The sequence below is a fragment of the Xyrauchen texanus genome, chromosome 32 (assembly GCF_025860055.1).
Source record: "Xyrauchen texanus isolate HMW12.3.18 chromosome 32, RBS_HiC_50CHRs, whole genome shotgun sequence".
Taxonomy (NCBI): Eukaryota; Metazoa; Chordata; class Actinopteri; order Cypriniformes; family Catostomidae; genus Xyrauchen; species Xyrauchen texanus.
The window spans coordinates 230,305-252,500 of NC_068307.1; the positions used below are offsets into that span (position 1 = coordinate 230,305).

At 28.2% G+C, this 22,196-nt stretch overlaps 1 pseudogene; it reads left to right on the forward strand.

Annotated features, from left to right (window-relative positions):
- Positions 1–22,196, forward strand: part of LOC127626077 (6-phosphofructo-2-kinase/fructose-2,6-bisphosphatase 4-like) — a 46,614-nt pseudogene that overhangs the window by 18,359 nt on the left and 6,059 nt on the right.

Sequence of the window (22,196 nt, forward strand, 5' to 3'; positions counted from 1 at the left end):
ACACTTACAGAAAATACACATCACATAAATATAAACACTTACAGAAAATACACATCACATAAATATAAACACTTACAGAAAATACACATCACATAAACACTTTCAGAAAATACACATCACAAATATAAACACTTACAGAAAATACACATCACATAAACACTTTCAGAAAATACACATCACATAAATATAAACACTTACAGAAAATACACATCACATAAATATAAACACTTACAGAAAATACACATCACATAAACACTTTCAGAAAATACACATCACATAAATATAAACACTTACAGAAAATACACATCACATAAATATAAACACTTACAGAAAATACACATCACATAAATATAAACACTTACAGAAAATACACATCACATAAACACTTTCAGAAAATACACATCACATAAATATAAACACTTACAGAAAATACACATCACATAAACACTTTCAGAAAATACACATCACATAAATATAAACACTTACAGAAAATACACATCACATAAATATAAACACTTACAGAAAATACACATCACATAAATATAAACACTTACAGAAAATACACATCACATAAACACTTTCAGAAAATACACATCACATAAATATAAACACTTACAGAAAATACACATCACATAAATATAAACACTTACAGAAAATACACATCACATAAACACTTTCAGAAAATACACATCACATAAATATAAACACTTACAGAAAATACACATCACATAAATATAAACACTTACAGAAAATGCACATCACATAAATATAAACACTTACAGAAAATACACATCACAAACACTTTCAGAAAATACACATCACATAAATATAAACACTTACAGAAAATACACATCACATAAATATAAACACTTACAGAAAATACACATCACATAAATATAAACACTTACAGAAAATACACATCACATAAATATAAACACTTACAGAAAATACACATCACATAAATATAAACACTTACAGAAAATACACATCACATAAACACTTTCAGAAAATACACATCACATAAATATAAACACTTTCAGAAAATACACATCACAAATATAAACACTTACAGAAAATACACATCACATAAATATAAACACTTTCAGAAAATACACATCACATAAATATAAACACTTTCAGAAAATACACATGACATAATTATAAACACTTTCAGAAAATACACATCACATAAATATAAACACTTTCAGAAAATACACATGACATAATTATAAACACTTTCAGAAAATACACATCACATAAATATAAACACTTACAGAAAATACACATCACATAAATATAAACACTTACAGAAAATAAACATCACATAAATATAAACACTTACAGAAAATAAACATCACATAAATATAAACACTTACAGAAAATAAACATCACATAAATATAAACACTTACAGAAAATACACATCACATAAATATAAACACTTACAGAAAATACACATCACATAAACACTTTCAGAAAATACACATCACATAAATATAAACACTTACAGAAAATAAACATCACATAAATATAAACACTTACAGAAAATAAACATCACATAAATATAAACACTTACAGAAAATAAACATCACATAAATATAAACACTTACAGAAAATACACATCACATAAACACTTTCAGAAAATACACATCACATAAATATAAACACTTACAGAAAATACACATCACATAAATATAAACACTTACAGAAAATACACATCACATAAATATAAACACTTACAGAAAATACACATCACATAAACACTTTCAGAAAATACACATCACATAAATATAAACACTTACAGAAAATACACATCACATAAATATAAACACTTACAGAAAATACACATCACATAAATATAAACACTTACAGAAAATAAACATCACATAAATATAAACACTTACAGAAAATAAACATCACATAAATATAAACACTTACAGAAAATACACATCACATAAATATAAACACTTACAGAAAATACACATCACATAAATATAAACACTTACAGAAAATACACATCACATAAATATAAACACTTACAGAAAATACACAACACATAAATATAAACACTTACAGAAAATACACATCACATAAACACTTTCAGAAAATAAACATCACATAAATATAAACACTTACAGAAAATACACATCACATAAATATAAACACTTACAGAAAATACACATCACATAAATATAAACACTTACAGAAAATAAACATCACATAAATATAAACACTTACAGAAAATAAACATCACATAAATATAAACACTTACAGAAAATAAACATCACATAAATATAAACACTTACAGAAAATAAACATCACATAAACACTTTCAGAAAATACACATCACATAAACACTTTCAGAAAATACACATCACATAAATATAAACACTTACAGAAAATACACATCACATAAATATAAACACTTACAGAAAATACACATCACATAAATATAAACACTTACAGAAAATACACATCACATAAACACTTTCAGAAAATACACATCACATAAATATAAACACTTACAGAAAATAAACATCACATAAATATAAACACTTACAGAAAATACACATCACATAAATATAAACACTTACAGAAAATACACATCACATAAACACTTACAGAAAATAAACATCACATAAATATAAACACTTACAGAAAATAAACATCACATAAATATAAACACTTACAGAAAATAAACATCACATAAACACTTTCAGAAAATACACATCACATAAATATAAACACTTTCAGAAAATACACATCACATAAATATAAACACTTACAGAAAATACACATCACATAAATATAAACACTTACAGAAAATACACATCACATAAACACTTTCAGAAAATACACATCACATAAACACTTTCAGAAAATACACATCACATAAATATAAACACTTTCAGAAAATACACATCACATAAATATAAACACTTACAGAAAATACACATCACATAAATATAAACACTTACAGAAAATACACATCACATAAATATAAACACTTACAGAAAATACACATCACATAAATATAAACACTTACAGAAAATACACATCACATAAATATAAACACTTACAGAAAATAAACATCACATAAATATAAACACTTACAGAAAATCAACATCACATAAATATAAACACTTACAGAAAATACACATCACATAAATATAAACACTTACAGAAAATACACATCACATAAATATAAACACTTACAGAAAATACACATCACATAAATATAAACACTTACAGAAAATACACATCACATAAACACTTTCAGAAAATACACATCACATAAATATAAACACTTACAGAAAATAAACATCACATAAATATAAACACTTACAGAAAATACACATCACATAAATATAAACACTTACAGAAAATACACATCACATAAATATAAACACTTACAGAAAATAAACATCACATAAATATAAACACTTACAGAAAATACACATCACATAAATATAAACACTTACAGAAAATACACATCACATAAATATAAACACTTACAGAAAATACACATCACATAAATATAAACACTTACAGAAAATACACATCACATAAATATAAACACTTACAGAAAATACACATCACATAAACACTTTCAGAAAATACACATCACATAAATATAAACACTTACAGAAAATACACATCACATAAATATAAACACTTACAGAAAATACACATCACATAAAACACTTTCAGAAAATACACATCACATAAATATAAACACTTACAGAAAATACACATCACATAAACACTTTCAGAAAATACACATCACATAAATATAAACACTTACAGAAAATACACATCACATAAATATAAACACTTACAGAAAATAAACATCACATAAATATAAACACTTACAGAAAATACACATCACATAAATATAAACACTTACAGAAAATACACATCACATAAATATAAACACTTACAGAAAATACACATCACATAAATATAAACACTTACAGAAAATACACATCACATAAACACTTTCAGAAAATACACATCACATAAATATAAACACTTACAGAAAATACACATCACATAAATATAAACACTTACAGAAAATACACATCACATAAATATAAACACTTACAGAAAATACACATCACATAAATATAAACACTTACAGAAAATACACATCACATAAATATAAACACTTACAGAAAATACACATCACATAAACACTTTCAGAAAATACACATCACATAAATATAAACACTTACAGAAAATACACATCACATAAATATAAACACTTACAGAAAATACACATCACATAAATATAAACACTTACAGAAAATACACATCACATAAACACTTTCAGAAAATACACATCACATAAATATAAACACTTACAGAAAATACACATCACATAAACACTTTCAGAAAATACACATCACATAAATATAAACACTTACAGAAAATACACATCACATAAATATAAACACTTACAGAAAATACACATCACATAAATATAAACACTTACAGAAAATACACATCACATAAACACTTTCAGAAAATACACATCACATAAATATAAACACTTACAGAAAATACACATCACATAAATATAAACACTTACAGAAAATACACATCACATAAATATAAACACTTTACAGAAAATACACATCACATAAATATAAACACTTACAGAAAATACACATCACATAAATATAAACACTTACAGAAAATACACATCACATAAATATAAACACTTACAGAAAATACACATCACATAAATATAAACACTTACAGAAAATACACATCACATAAATATAAACACTTACAGAAAATACACATCACATAAACACTTTCAGAAAATACACATCACATAAATATAAACACTTACAGAAAATACACATCACATAAATATAAACACTTACAGAAAATACACATCACATAAATATAAACACTTACAGAAAATACACATCACATAAACACTTTCAGAAAATACACATCACATAAATATAAACACTTTCAGAAAATACACATCACATAAATATAAACACTTTCAGAAAATACACATGACATAATTATAAACACTTTCAGAAAATACACATCACATAAATATAAACACTTACAGAAAATACACATCACATAAATATAAACACTTACAGAAAATAAACATCACATAAATATAAACACTTACAGAAAATAAACATCACATAAATATAAACACTTACAGAAAATAAACATCACATAAATATAAACACTTACAGAAAATACACATCACATAAATATAAACACTTACAGAAAATACACATCACATAAACACTTTCAGAAAATACACATCACATAAATATAAACACTTACAGAAAATAAACATCACATAAATATAAACACTTACAGAAAATAAACATCACATAAATATAAACACGTACAGAAAATAAACATCACATAAATATAAACACTTACAGAAAATACACATCACATAAACACTTTCAGAAAATACACATCACATAAATATAAACACTTACAGAAAATACACATCACATAAATATAAACACTTACAGAAAATACACATCACATAAATATAAACACTTACAGAAAATACACATCACATAAACACTTTCAGAAAATACACATCACATAAATATAAACACTTACAGAAAATACACATCACATAAATATAAACACTTACAGAAAATACACATCACATAAATATAAACACTTACAGAAAATAAACATCACATAAATATAAACACTTACAGAAAATAAACATCACATAAATATAAACACTTACAGAAAATACACATCACATAAATATAAACACTTACAGAAAATACACATCACATAAATATAAACACTTACAGAAAATACACATCACATAAATATAAACACTTACAGAAAATACACATCACATAAATATAAACACTTTCAGAAAATAAACATCACATAAATATAAACACTTACAGAAAATACACATCACATAAATATAAACACTTACAGAAAATACACATCACATAAATATAAACACTTACAGAAAATAAACATCACATAAATATAAACACTTACAGAAAATAAACATCACATAAATATAAACACTTACAGAAAATAAACATCACATAAATATAAACACTTACAGAAAATAAACATCACATAAACACTTTCAGAAAATACACATCACATAAACACTTTCAGAAAATACACATCACATAAATATAAACACTTACAGAAAATACACATCACATAAATATAAACACTTACAGAAAATACACATCACATAAATATAAACACTTACAGAAAATACACATCACATAAACACTTTCAGAAAATACACATCACATAAATATAAACACTTACAGAAAATACACATCACATAAATATAAACACTTACAGAAAATAAACATCACATAAATATAAACACTTACAGAAAATAAACATCACATAAATATAAACACTTACAGAAAATAAACATCACATAAACACTTTCAGAAAATACACATCACATAAATATAAACACTTTCAGAAAATACACATCACATAAATATAAACACTTACAGAAAATACACATCACATAAATATAAACACTTACAGAAAATACACATCACATAAACACTTTCAGAAAATACACATCACATAAACACTTTCAGAAAATACACATCACATAAATATAAACACTTTCAGAAAATACACATCACATAAATATAAACACTTACAGAAAATACACATCACATAAATATAAACACTTACAGAAAATACACATCACATAAATATAAACACTTACAGAAAATACACATCACATAAATATAAACACTTACAGAAAATACACATCACATAAATATAAACACTTACAGAAAATAAACATCACATAAATATAAACACTTACAGAAAATCAACATCACATAAATATAAACACTTACAGAAAATACACATCACGTAAATATAAACACTTACAGAAAATACACATCACGTAAATATAAACACTTACAGAAAATACACATCACATAAATATAAACACTTACAGAAAATACACATCACATAAACACTTTCAGAAAATACACATCACATAAATATAAACACTTACAGAAAATAAACATCACATAAATATAAACACTTACAGAAAATACACATCACATAAATATAAACACTTACAGAAAATACACATCACATAAACACTTACAGAAAATAAACATCACATAAATATAAACACTTACAGAAAATAAACATCACATAAATATAAACACTTACAGAAAATACACATCACATAAATATAAACACTTACAGAAAATACACATCACATAAATATAAACACTTACAGAAAATACACATCACATAAACACTTTCAGAAAATACACATCACATAAATATAAACACTTACAGAAAATACACATCACATAAATATAAACACTTACAGAAAATACACATCACATAAACACTTTCAGAAAATACACATCACATAAATATAAACACTTACAGAAAATACACATCACATAAATATAAACACTTACAGAAAATACACATCACATAAATATAAACAGTAACAGAAAATACACATCACATAAACACTTTCAGAAAATACACATCACATAAATATAAACACTTACAGAAAATACACATCACATAAACACTTTCAGAAAATACACATCACATAAATATAAACACTTACAGAAAATACACATCACATAAATATAAACACTTACAGAAAATAAACATCACATAAATATAAACACTTACAGAAAATACACATCACATAAATATAAACACTTACAGAAAATAAACATCACATAAATATAAACACTTACAGAAAATACACATCACATAAATATAAACACTTACAGAAAATACACATCACATAAATTTAAACACTTACAGAAAATACACATCACATAAACACTTTCAGAAAATACACATCACATAAATATAAACACTTACAGAAAATACACATCACATAAATATAAACACTTACAGAAAATACACATCACATAAATATAAACACTTACAGAAAATAAACATCACATAAATATAAACACTTACAGAAAATAAACATCACATAAATATAAACACTTACAGAAAATACACATCACATAAACACTTCATAAAATACACTTACAGAAAATACACATCACATAAACACTTTCAGAAAATACACATCACATAAATATAAACACTTACAGAAAATACACATCACATAAATATAAACACTTACAGAAAATACACATCACATAAATATAAACACTTACAGAAAATACACATCACATAAATATAAACACTTACAGAAAATAAACATCACATAAATATAAACACTTACAGAAAATAAACATCACATAAATATAAACACTTACAGAAAATAAACATCACATAAATATAAACACTTACAGAAAATACACATCACATAAACACTTTCAGAAAATACACATCACATAAATATAAACACTTACAGAAAATACACATCACATAAATATAAACACTTACAGAAAATACACATCACATAAATATAAACACTTACAGAAAATACACATCACATAAACACTTTCAGAAAATACACATCACATAAACACTTTCAGAAAATACACATCACATAAATATAAACACTTACAGAAAATACACATCACATAAATATAAACACTTACAGAAAATACACATCACATAAATATAAACACTTACAGAAAATAAACATCACATAAATATAAACACTTACAGAAAATAAACATCACATAAATATAAACACTTACAGAAAATACACATCACATAAATATAAACACTTACAGAAAATACACATCACATAAACACTTTCAGAAAATACACATCACATAAATATAAACACTTACAGAAAATACACATCACATAAATATAAACACTTACAGAAAATACACATCACATAAACACTTTCAGAAAATACACATCACATAAATATAAACACTTACAGAAAATACACATCACATAAATATAAACACTTACAGAAAATACACATCACATAAATATAAACACTTACAGAAAATACACATCACATAAATATAAACACTTACAGAAAATACACATCACATAAATATAAACACTTACAGAAAATACACATCACATAAATATAAACACTTACAGAAAATACACATCACATAAATATAAACACTTACAGAAAATACACATCACATAAATATAAACACTTACAGAAAATACACATCACATAAATATAAACACTTACAGAAAATACACATCACATAAATATAAACACTTACAGAAAATACACATCACATAAACACTTTCAGAAAATACACATCACATAAATATAAACACTTACAGAAAATACACATCACATAAATATAAACACTTACAGAAAATACACATCACATAAATATAAACACTTACAGAAAATACACATCACATAAATATAAACACTTACAGAAAATACACATCACATAAATATAAACACTTACAGAAAATACACATCACATAAATATAAACACTTTCAGAAAATACACATGACATAATTATAAACACTTTCAGAAAATACACATCACATAAATATAAACACTTACAGAAAATACACATCACATAAATATAAACACTTACAGAAAATAAACATCACATAAATATAAACACTTACAGAAAATACACATCACATAAACACTTACAGAAAATAAACATCACATAAATATAAACACTTACAGAAAATAAACATCACATAAATATAAACACTTACAGAAAATACACATCACATAAATATAAACACTTACAGAAAATACACATCACATAAACACTTTCAGAAAATACACATCACATAAATATAAACACTTACAGAAAATACACATCACATAAATATAAACACTTACAGAAAATACACATCATATAAACACTTTCAGAAAATACACATCACATAAATATAAACACTTACAGAAAATACACATCACATAAACACTTTCAGAAAATACACATCACATAAATATAAACACTTACAGAAAATACACATCACATAAATATAAACACTTACAGAAAATACACATCACATAAATATAAACACTAACAGAAAATACACATCACATAAACACTTTCAGAAAATACACATCACATAAATATAAACACTTACAGAAAATACACATCACATAAATATAAACACTTACAGAAAATACACATCACATAAATATAAACACTTACAGAAAATACACATCACATAAATATAAACACTTACAGAAAATACACATCACATAAATATAAACACTAACAGAAAATACACATCACATAAATATAAACACTAACAGAAAATACACATCACATAAACACTTTCAGAAAATACACATCACATAAATATAAACACTTACAGAAAATACACATCACATAAATATAAACACTTACAGAAAATAAACATCACATAAATATAAACACTTACAGAAAATACACATCACATAAATATAAACACTTACAGAAAATACACATCACATAAACACTTTCAGAAAATACACATCACATAAATATAAACACTTACAGAAAATACACATCACATAAATATAAACACTTACAGAAAATACACATCACATAAATATAAACACTTACAGAAAATACACATCACATAAATATAAACACTTACAGAAAATACACATCACATAAATATAAACACTTACAGAAAATAAACATCACATAAATATAAACACTTACAGAAAATAAACATCACATAAATATAAACACTTACAGAAAATACACATCACATAAACACTTTCAGAAAATACACATCACATAAATATAAACACTTACAGAAAATACACATCACATAAATATAAACACTTACAGAAAATACACATCACATAAACACTTTCAGAAAATACACATCACATAAACACTTTCAGAAAATACACATCACATAAATATAAACACTTACAGAAAATACACATCACATAAATATAAACACTTACAGAAAATACACATCACATAAATATAAACACTTACAGAAAATACACATCACATAAATATAAACACTTACAGAAAATAAACATCACATAAATATAAACACTTACAGAAAATCAACATCACATAAATATAAACACTTACAGAAAATACACATCACATAAATATAAACACTTACAGAAAATACACATCACATAAACACTTTCAGAAAATACACATCACATAAATATAAACACTTACAGAAAATACACATCACATAAATATAAACACTTACAGAAAATACACATCACATAAATATAAACACTAACAGAAAATACACATCACATAAACACTTTCAGAAAATACACATCACATAAATATAAACACTTACAGAAAATACACATCACATAAATATAAACACTTACAGAAAATACACATCACATAAATATAAACACTTACAGAAAATACACATCACATAAATATAAACACTTACAGAAAATACCCATCACATAAATATAAACACTAACAGAAAATACACATCACATAAATATAAACACTAACAGAAAATACACATCACATAAACACTTTCAGAAAATACACATCACATAAATATAAACACTTACAGAAAATACACATCACATAAATATAAACACTTACAGAAAATACACATCACATAAATATAAACACTTACAGAAAATACACATCACATAAATATAAACACTTACAGAAAATAAACATCACATAAATATAAACACTTACAGAAAATACACATCACATAAATATAAACACTTACAGAAAATACACATCACATAAATATAAACACTTACAGAAAATACACATCACATAAATATAAACACTAACAGAAAATACACATCACATAAACACTTACAGAAAATACACATCACATAAATATAAACACTTACAGAAAATACACATCACATAAATATAAACACTTACAGAAAATACACATCACATAAATATAAACACTTACAGAAAATACACATCACATAAATATAAACACTTACAGAAAATAAACATCACATAAATATAAACACTTACAGAAAATACACATCACATAAACACTTTCAGAAAATAAACATCACATAAATATAAACACTTACAGAAAATACACATCACATAAATATAAACACTTACAGAAAATACACATCACATAAATATAAACACTTACAGAAAATACACATCACATAAACACTTTCAGAAAATACACATCACATAAACACTTTCAGAAAATACACATCACATAAATATAAACACTTACAGAAAATACACATCACATAAATATAAACACTTACAGAAAATACACATCACATAAATATAAACACTTACAGAAAATAAACATCACATAAATATAAACACTTACAGAAAATCAACATCACATAAATATAAACACTTACAGAAAATACACATCACATAAATATACACTTACAGAAAATACACATCACATAAACACTTACAGAAAATACACATCACATAAATATAAACACTTACAGAAAATACACATCACATAAATATAAACACTTACAGAAAATACACATCACATAAATATAAACACTTACAGAAAATAAACATCACATAAATATAAACACTTACAGAAAATACACATCACATAAACACTTTCAGAAAATACACATCACATAAACACTTTCAGAAAATACACATCACATAAATATAAACACTTACAGAAAATACACATCACATAAATATAAACACTTACAGAAAATAAACATCACATAAACACTTACAGAAAATAAACATCACATAAATATAAACACTTACAGAAAATAAACATCACATAAATATAAACACTTACAGAAAATACACATCACATAAATATAAACACTTACAGAAAATACACAACACATAAATATAAACACTTACAGAAAATACACATCACATAAATATAAACACTTACAGAAAATACACAACACATAAATATAAACACTTACAGAAAATACACAACACATAAATATAAACACTTACAGAAAATACACAACACATAAATATAAACACTTACAGAAAATAAACACATAAATATAAACACTTACAGAAAATACACATCACATAAATATAAACACTTACAGAAAATACACAACACATAAATATAAACACTTACAGAAAATACACATCACATAAATATAAACACTTACAGAAAATACACATCACATAAATATAAACACTTACAGAAAATACACATCACATAAATATAAACACTTACAGAAAATACACATCACATAAATATAAACACTTACAGAAAATTCACATCACATAAACACTTACAGAAAATACACAACACATAAATATAAACACTTACAGAAAATACACATCACATAAATATAAACACTTACAGAAAATACACAACACATAAATATAAACACTTACAGAAAATACACATCACATAAATATAAACACTTACAGAAAATACACATCACATAAACACTTTCAGAAAATACACATCACATAAATATAAACACTTACAGAAAATACACATCACATAAATATAAACACTTACAGAAAATACACATCACATAAACATTTACAGAAAATACACATCACATAAATATAAACACTTACAGAAAATACACAACACATAAATATAAACACTTACAGAAAATACACAACACATAAATATAAACACTTACAGAAAATACACAACACATAAATATAAACACTTACAGAAAATAAACACATAAATATAAACACTTATAGAAAATACACATCACATAAATATAAACACTTACAGAAAATACACAACACATAAATATAAACACTTACAGAAAATACACAACACATAAATATAAACACTTACAGAAAATACACAACACATAAATATAAACACTTACAGAAAATACACAACACATAAATATAAACACTTACAGAAAATACACATCACATAAATATAAACACTTACAGAAAATACACATCACATAAATATAAACACTTACAGAAAATACACATCACATAAATATAAACACTTACAGAAAATACACATCACATAAATATAAACACTTACAGAAAATACACATCACAAATATAAACACTTACAGAAAATACACATCACATAAATATAAACACTTACAGAAAATCAACATCACATAAATATAAACACTTACAGAAAATAAACATCACATAAATATAAACACTTACAGAAAATACACATCACATAAACACTTACAGAAAATCAACATCACATAAATATAAACACTTACAGAAAATAAACATCACATAAATATAAACACTTACAGAAAATACACATCACATAAATATAAACACTTACAGAAAATAAACATCACATAAATATAAACACTTACAGAAAATAAACATCACATAAATATAAACACTTACAGAAAATCAACATCACATAAATATAAACACTTACAGAAAATACACATCACATAAATATACACTTACAGAAAATACACATCACATAAACACTTACAGAAAATACACATCACATAAATATAAACACTTACAGAAAATACACATCACATAAATATAAACACTTACAGAAAATACACATCACATAAATATAAACACTTACAGAAAATAAACATCACATAAATATAAACACTTACAGAAAATACACATCACATAAACACTTTCAGAAAATACACATCACATAAACACTTTCAGAAAATACACATCACATAAATATAAACACTTACAGAAAATACACATCACATAAATATAAACACTTACAGAAAATAAACATCACATAAACACTTACAGAAAATAAACATCACATAAATATAAACACTTACAGAAAATAAACATCACATAAATATAAACACTTACAGAAAATACACATCACATAAATATAAACACTTACAGAAAATACACAACACATAAATATAAACACTTACAGAAAATACACATCACATAAATATAAACACTTACAGAAAATACACAACACATAAATATAAACACTTACAGAAAATACACAACACATAAATATAAACACTTACAGAAAATAAACACATAAATATAAACACTTACAGAAAATACACATCACATAAATATAAACACTTACAGAAAATACACAACACATAAATATAAACACTTACAGAAAATACACATCACATAAATATAAACACTTACAGAAAATACACATCACATAAATATAAACACTTACAGAAAATACACATCACATAAATATAAACACTTACAGAAAATACACATCACATAAATATAAACACTTACAGAAAATTCACATCACATAAACACTTACAGAAAATACACAACACATAAATATAAACACTTACAGAAAATACACATCACATAAATATAAACACTTACAGAAAATACACAACACATAAATATAAACACTTACAGAAAATACACATCACATAAATATAAACACTTACAGAAAATACACATCACATAAACACTTTCAGAAAATACACATCACATAAATATAAACACTTACAGAAAATACACATCACATAAATATAAACACTTACAGAAAATACACATCACATAAACATTTACAGAAAATACACATCACATAAATATAAACACTTACAGAAAATACACAACACATAAATATAAACACTTACAGAAAATACACAACACATAAATATAAACACTTACAGAAAATACACAACACATAAATATAAACACTTACAGAAAATAAACACATAAATATAAACACTTATAGAAAATACACATCACATAAATATAAACACTTACAGAAAATACACAACACATAAATATAAACACTTACAGAAAATACACAACACATAAATATAAACACTTACAGAAAATACACAACACATAAATATAAACACTTACAGAAAATACACATCACATAAATATAAACACTTACAGAAAATACACATCACATAAATATAAACACTTACAGAAAATACACATCACATAAATATAAACACTTACAGAAAATACACATCACATAAATATAAACACTTACAGAAAATACACATCACATAAATATAAACACTTACAGAAAATACACATCACATAAATATAAACACTTACAGAAAATCAACATCACATAAATATAAACACTTACAGAAAATAAACATCACATAAATATAAACACTTACAGAAAATACACATCACATAAATATAAACACTTACAGAAAATACACATCACATAAACACTTACAGAAAATCAACATCACATAAATATAAACACTTACAGAAAATAAACATCACATAAATATAAACACTTACAGAAAATACACATCACATAAATATAAACACTTACAGAAAATAAACATCACATAAATATAAACACTTACAGAAAATAAACATCACATAAATATAAACACTTACAGAAAATACACATCACATAAACACTTACAGAAAATCAACATCACATAAATATAAACACTTACAGAAAATACACATCACATAAATATAAACACTTACAGAAAATACACATCACATAAATATACACTTACAGAAAATACACATCACATAAATATAAACACTTACAGAAAATACACATCACATAAACACTTACAGAAAATACACAACACATAAATATACACTTACAGAAAATACACATCACATAAATATAAACACTTACAGAAAATACACATCACATAAACACTTTCAGAAAATACACATCACATAAATATAAACACTTACAGAAAATACACATCACATAAATATAAACACTTACAGAAAATACACATCACATAAACACTTACAGAAAATACACATCACATAAACACTTACAGAAAATACACATCACATAAATATAAACACTTACAGAAAGTACACATCACATAAACACTTTCAGAAAATACACATCACATAAATATAAACACTTACAGAAAATACACAACACATAAATATAAACACTTACAGAAAATACACGTCACATAAATATAAACACTTACAGAAAATACACATCACATAAACACTTTCAGAAAATACACATCACATGAATGAAAAACTTCTTGCAAACATTTTGTTTGACCGAATTAATACAGAGCTCATCTTTTGGCTTTCATAATATTCTTTTTTATGCTTCATTTTGAGGTGGTAAAACAGATCTGACGTGAAGTCCTGCCCACTGATGGCTATGCACACGCCGTGCACATCGATAATTACATACAGTATCACTATCTACACAATACTGTGAAATCTCTGCACAGTAAATATGGTCATATCGCCCATTGCTACCATCCAGTTTATCTCTTATTATGGACTAATTATGATAAAATGTCTAATTTTACTGTACATTTAAAGTTGCTGGTTGTTTAGTGTCTTTATGTGGCATCTGATCTCAATATCTCATGTGATTACTCATCTCTTTTAGACAGTGTGCACTGGCAGCGCTCAATGACGTCAGGCAGTATCTCACAGATGAAGGCGGCCAGGTGGCGGTGAGGAAACATCATTCAAATTAGGGCTGTCAATTGAGCAGAGACTTTCAATATTCAAATTTTAAATATTTTAAAATTGACGTTGTTTGCTTGGTCCACAAGAGGGCGCACTGAATACATTAACCATTCAGCACCGTTATATTATTGCAAAGAACATTACTGGCTGTTAAAAAAAGAGCATTTTAAGTTTTAAGTTTTAGTCTGTCTTCAATAGAGTTCACATGATGTCACACTTGCACTGATTTCTACTCCAGACTCAAGCTTCATAATAATAATTGTGTTTTATTCAGTACAGTTGCATGTAGAGTTGCAATATTCACAGATATCAGATTTATCCGGCTGAACTCGGGGGTGAAGCGGCTCAGAATATGAGTACAGGTCAGGGGCTGTTCAATCAGATGAAACACAACAACTCAGGGGCTGTTCAATGATACGCAACACAACAGGTCAGGGGCTGTTCAATCAGACGAAACACAACAACTCAGGGGCTGTTCAATCAGACCGAAACACAACAGGTCAGGGGCTGTTCAATCTAGACGAAACACAACAGGTCAGGGGCTGCTCAATCAGACGAAACACAACAGGTCAGGGGCTGTTCAATCAGACGAAACACAACAGGTCAGGGGCTGTTCAATCAGACGAAACACAACAGGTCAGGAGCTGTTCAATCAGACGAAACACAACAGGTCAGGGGCTGTTCAATCAGACGAAACACAACAGGTCAGGGGCTGTTCAATCAGATGAAACACAACAACTCAGGGGCTGTTCAATCAGACGAAACACAACAGGTCAGGGGCTGTTCAATCAGACGAAACACAACAGGTCAGGGGCTGTTCAATCAGATGAAACACAACAGGTCAGGGGCTGTTCAATCAGACGAAACACAAAAGGTCAGGGGCTGTTCAATCAGATGAAACACAACAGGTCAGGCGCTGTTCAATCAGATGAAACACAACAGGTCAGGGGCTGTTCAATCAGATTGGAAATAAACGTGAGGATCTTGAGACTTCTTTCCTGACAAATTGTTTAAACAACTCATAATCTGAGAAATGCTTATAAGAGAACAAGACGCCACCAGCTAAAGACCTCCAACAACTGTAAGGGGCTGTTCACACCGGACGTTTTTGCAACCAAACATTTGTTCTTCTATGTAAACATATGCTAGACGAACATCTTTGTTTCTGTTTATTTTAGTTTATTCAGCATGTGTTTCTAAAAAAGCATCTTGAGACTCCTGCTTTCTGTTAAACTGTATTAGTTGCGCTGCATCAAGCCTTTTTAGCGCAAGAATGTGATCGATCTGAAGTCATCGTCAGTTCTTGGCACACATCCAAAATTTAAATGCACTGTTTGAGCATCCGAAAGTGAATTATTGTTAAACTATTGTAAATTCAACGAATATTCTAATTTAGAATTTTTATTTGACTGCCCTAATTCAAATAGAAATGAAAGAGTAGAACGGAGCTCTGCTTTAGATGTTCTCAGCTCTGCTTAATTACACGCAGTCTAGAACATTATTTCTGTTCAGCTTCATTTTCTGTTTTCATTTGATAATCTTCAGGTCTTTGATGCCACAAACACAACGAGAGAACGGAGGGAGACGATCCTCAGATTCGCAGAAAAGAACGGTTTTAAGGTGCCGCATCGATCCACAGCGTTTGTGTTTGTCATTTGTGTTTCGACCGCAGCTCTCTAAAACTCTCTTTTCTCAGGTGTTCTTTGTGGAGTCTGTGTGTGAAGACCCAGATGTGATCGCAGAGAACATCGTTGTGAGTATCAGAAGCGCCGAGTATCTTGTCTGGCGTGATTGTGTCCGTTCTAACGAGAGTTACGTGTGTCACAGCAAGTGAAGTTGGGCAGTCCGGACTACACGCACTGTAACACGGAAGAGGCCGTCGCAGACTTCTTGAAGAGGATCAAGTGTTACGAGAACTCCTATCAGACGCTGGACGAGGAGCTGGACAGGTGAGAGGTCATCATGGTGAAATGAATCCCTTCAGGTGTTGTTGAATTGACACCTGTGTGTGGTCTTGGGTTCAGGGAACTTTCCTTCATCAAGATCATCGATGTGGGCCGCCGCTACTCGGTGAACCGGGTGCAGGATCACATTCAGAGCCGAATAGTTTACTACCTCATGAACATCCACATCACGCCGCGCTCCATCTACCTGTGCCGGCACGGAGAGAGTGACCTGAATGTCAAAGGTCGTATCGGAGGTGATTCGGGCCTCTCGGCCAGGGGAAAGGAGGTGAGACATCTGTACTGTCCCGAATGTCATCGGTACAGAAACAGTCAGAAGTTTGAAATGTGAATGTGATCTTAAAACCCTTTTAACCTAAAGACTTCTACTTAAGTGCTGGGAAGTAGTTTGTAGACAAATGTAAATTGTGCCTACTTGTGATTTATTTATTTAACCCTTTCAGCTCTGAAGGTGTTTTTAAAGATTTCCTGTTTCAGTGACTTTCCCAAAATTAAAGGCTTAATACTAAAACAACAACAAGGAGGGTCAAGTGTTTGGTCCTACTCTCAGCCTAAGAAAAATGCATAAAAATTATTTTTGCCAAAATTTCATTTTTTCTTATTTTTCTTATTTGTCATTATATATCTCTGGGTATAAATAAGGTGGATCAGAAAAACATTTGTTTTGTTCTCAATCATGTCGACTGTATCTGAGAAACATTGTGTGTTGATTCGACAAATCAATCAAAAGTTACAACGTTACAAATATAATGTATCATAGTGTCCAAAAGCCTCTCCAAACAAATAAAAGATAATAATTGTACATAAGAACTAATTACACATGCAAACACAACAATGACTAAAGGTTTGCATAGCATGCAGACATGATTTTAGTCATGAGATTTCACAGATTGAGTTTCATTCTGTGTCATTTGAGTCATCATTGAGTCTGTGTCGTGTATTTGGCGCCATCTCCTGGTGGTCATATGTAACATTGTGCTTCATGTGGATTATCTAATGATCTATACATCTGATTATCTTGTGTGTGGACTCGATTGAAAGATAATCACAGACTCTAAATAATCATATGTGAGATTATATGTTCCGTATATTTGTCGTGAAGTTATAAGTGAAAACGCATCATATAAGCGACACCAACATAATTGTGAAAGACACATATTTAGCTATTACTCTATTATTTTTATCTGTGAGTAAAACAAATAGTCTGGTTGTATTTTACTCTTTGAGATCTTTCCAACAACATGTGACACATGAATATTTGATGAGTTTGATGTTTTTACTGAATGCAATAATATGTGCAGCGCAACATTCTTAATAAATGATCAAAATGTAACACTTCTGATTTATCTGCAGATTTTAAAGCACGTGTTCAGTTTTGGTCATAATATCTACATGCATTGGAAAGTCGAGCTTCTAAACTTTCAAACGACACCTATTATGTGTTGATCAAGACTGAAGTTATTCATATTTTGACGATTAACAAATGTAATATTTAATCTCGGCAGCCCATACTAGCTTAAAGGGTTAAAAAAATAGTTGGAGTGGATTTGAATGTGCAGCTGTGAACAAGTGTTGTACATACATTCTTCATTACAGTTGAAATCCATTTTCTTTCAAATTGTTCAGAGGCTGACACCTGTTTTTATTTTTCTGAGAATGCTGAAAATTTGCCAATAATTCATAATCAAATGATTTCTTGTCTGAGTTGTTGTGAATGTCCTGAAGTATCTATCTTTCGTGCTCCCTCTCTCGTTCAGTTTGCTAAGGCGTTGGGTCAGTTTATTCAATCACAGAATATTCATGATCTGAAGGTGTGGACGAGTCAGATGAAGAGGACCATACAGACGGCAGAAGGTGTCGGTGTGCCGTACGAGCAGTGGAAATCTCTAAATGAGATCAACGCTGTGAGTGTGAACACCCCTAACAGTAAATGCACTATATTGTAGGGATGGGCATTTTGTAGTCGAGGACTCTAACCCAAAAAAAGGTTTATAAAATGTGCTCTTTCTGTGTCCAGAGATGTAACGCACATATACTGGTCTGATCAGCTTCAGAGTTTCTCGTACCGCTTCACGTTTTCTTTCCACCATAAAAACAGATTCTCATTCGTTGCTTTGCATCACTCTGACAAGAGCTACAATACGAATCAATATATTACAAGTACTGCAACACTTCACACTTGGCCAATGACACCATGATCTCTTCTTCTCTCATTTAACACCTCGATGACACACATCCACAGCGCCCCACAGTGATTAAAGTTCAGTTCCCCTTCTGTCACTCACTCGACGTTGTGTCGATTGTAGTGACACAAGGGGTCTCTTCTGAGAGCCTCACGTACCTTATTATAACTTTAACATTTCTGATGCCCTCCTGCTCGTGCTCACTTCCATCAAAAGTGTTGGGCACCTGCAAGCGTTCTCTGTCAGCGACACTTGCCTGGAGATCGGTCCGGCTGATGCTCACATTATCCTAAGGCCACGACCGGGCTACGTGCCCAAGGTTCCTACGACCCCCTTCAGGGACCAGGTCGTGAACCTGCAAGCACTGCCCCGGGAGGAGGCAGACCCAGCCCCTTCGTTGCTGTGTCCGGTACGTGCTTTGCATATCTACATGGACCGCACATAGGGCTTTAGATGCTCTGAGCAGCTGTTTGTCTGCATTGGCGGATGCCAGAAAGGGAACGCTGTCTCCAAACAGAGGTCAGCTCACTGGGTTGTTGACGCTATTTCCCTAGCCTATCACACACAGGTCCCATGCTAGTCATGTGGCCTGTTTCTGTACGGATACGGGGAACCTAAGAGGGTTCACCTTTGGGGGTGTCATATGCCTCTAGCACGCAAAAGCCTGCTTGCACATGGCTCAGCTGCCACGTAACACGGGTTAGTGCATGCCGTTTTTAAGTGGGACCCCTTGTATCACTACAATCGACACAACGTCGTGTGACCAAAGGGGAACATCATGGATACTGTTGTAACCTCCGTTCCCTGATGGAAGGAACGAGACATTGTGTTCCCCTTGCC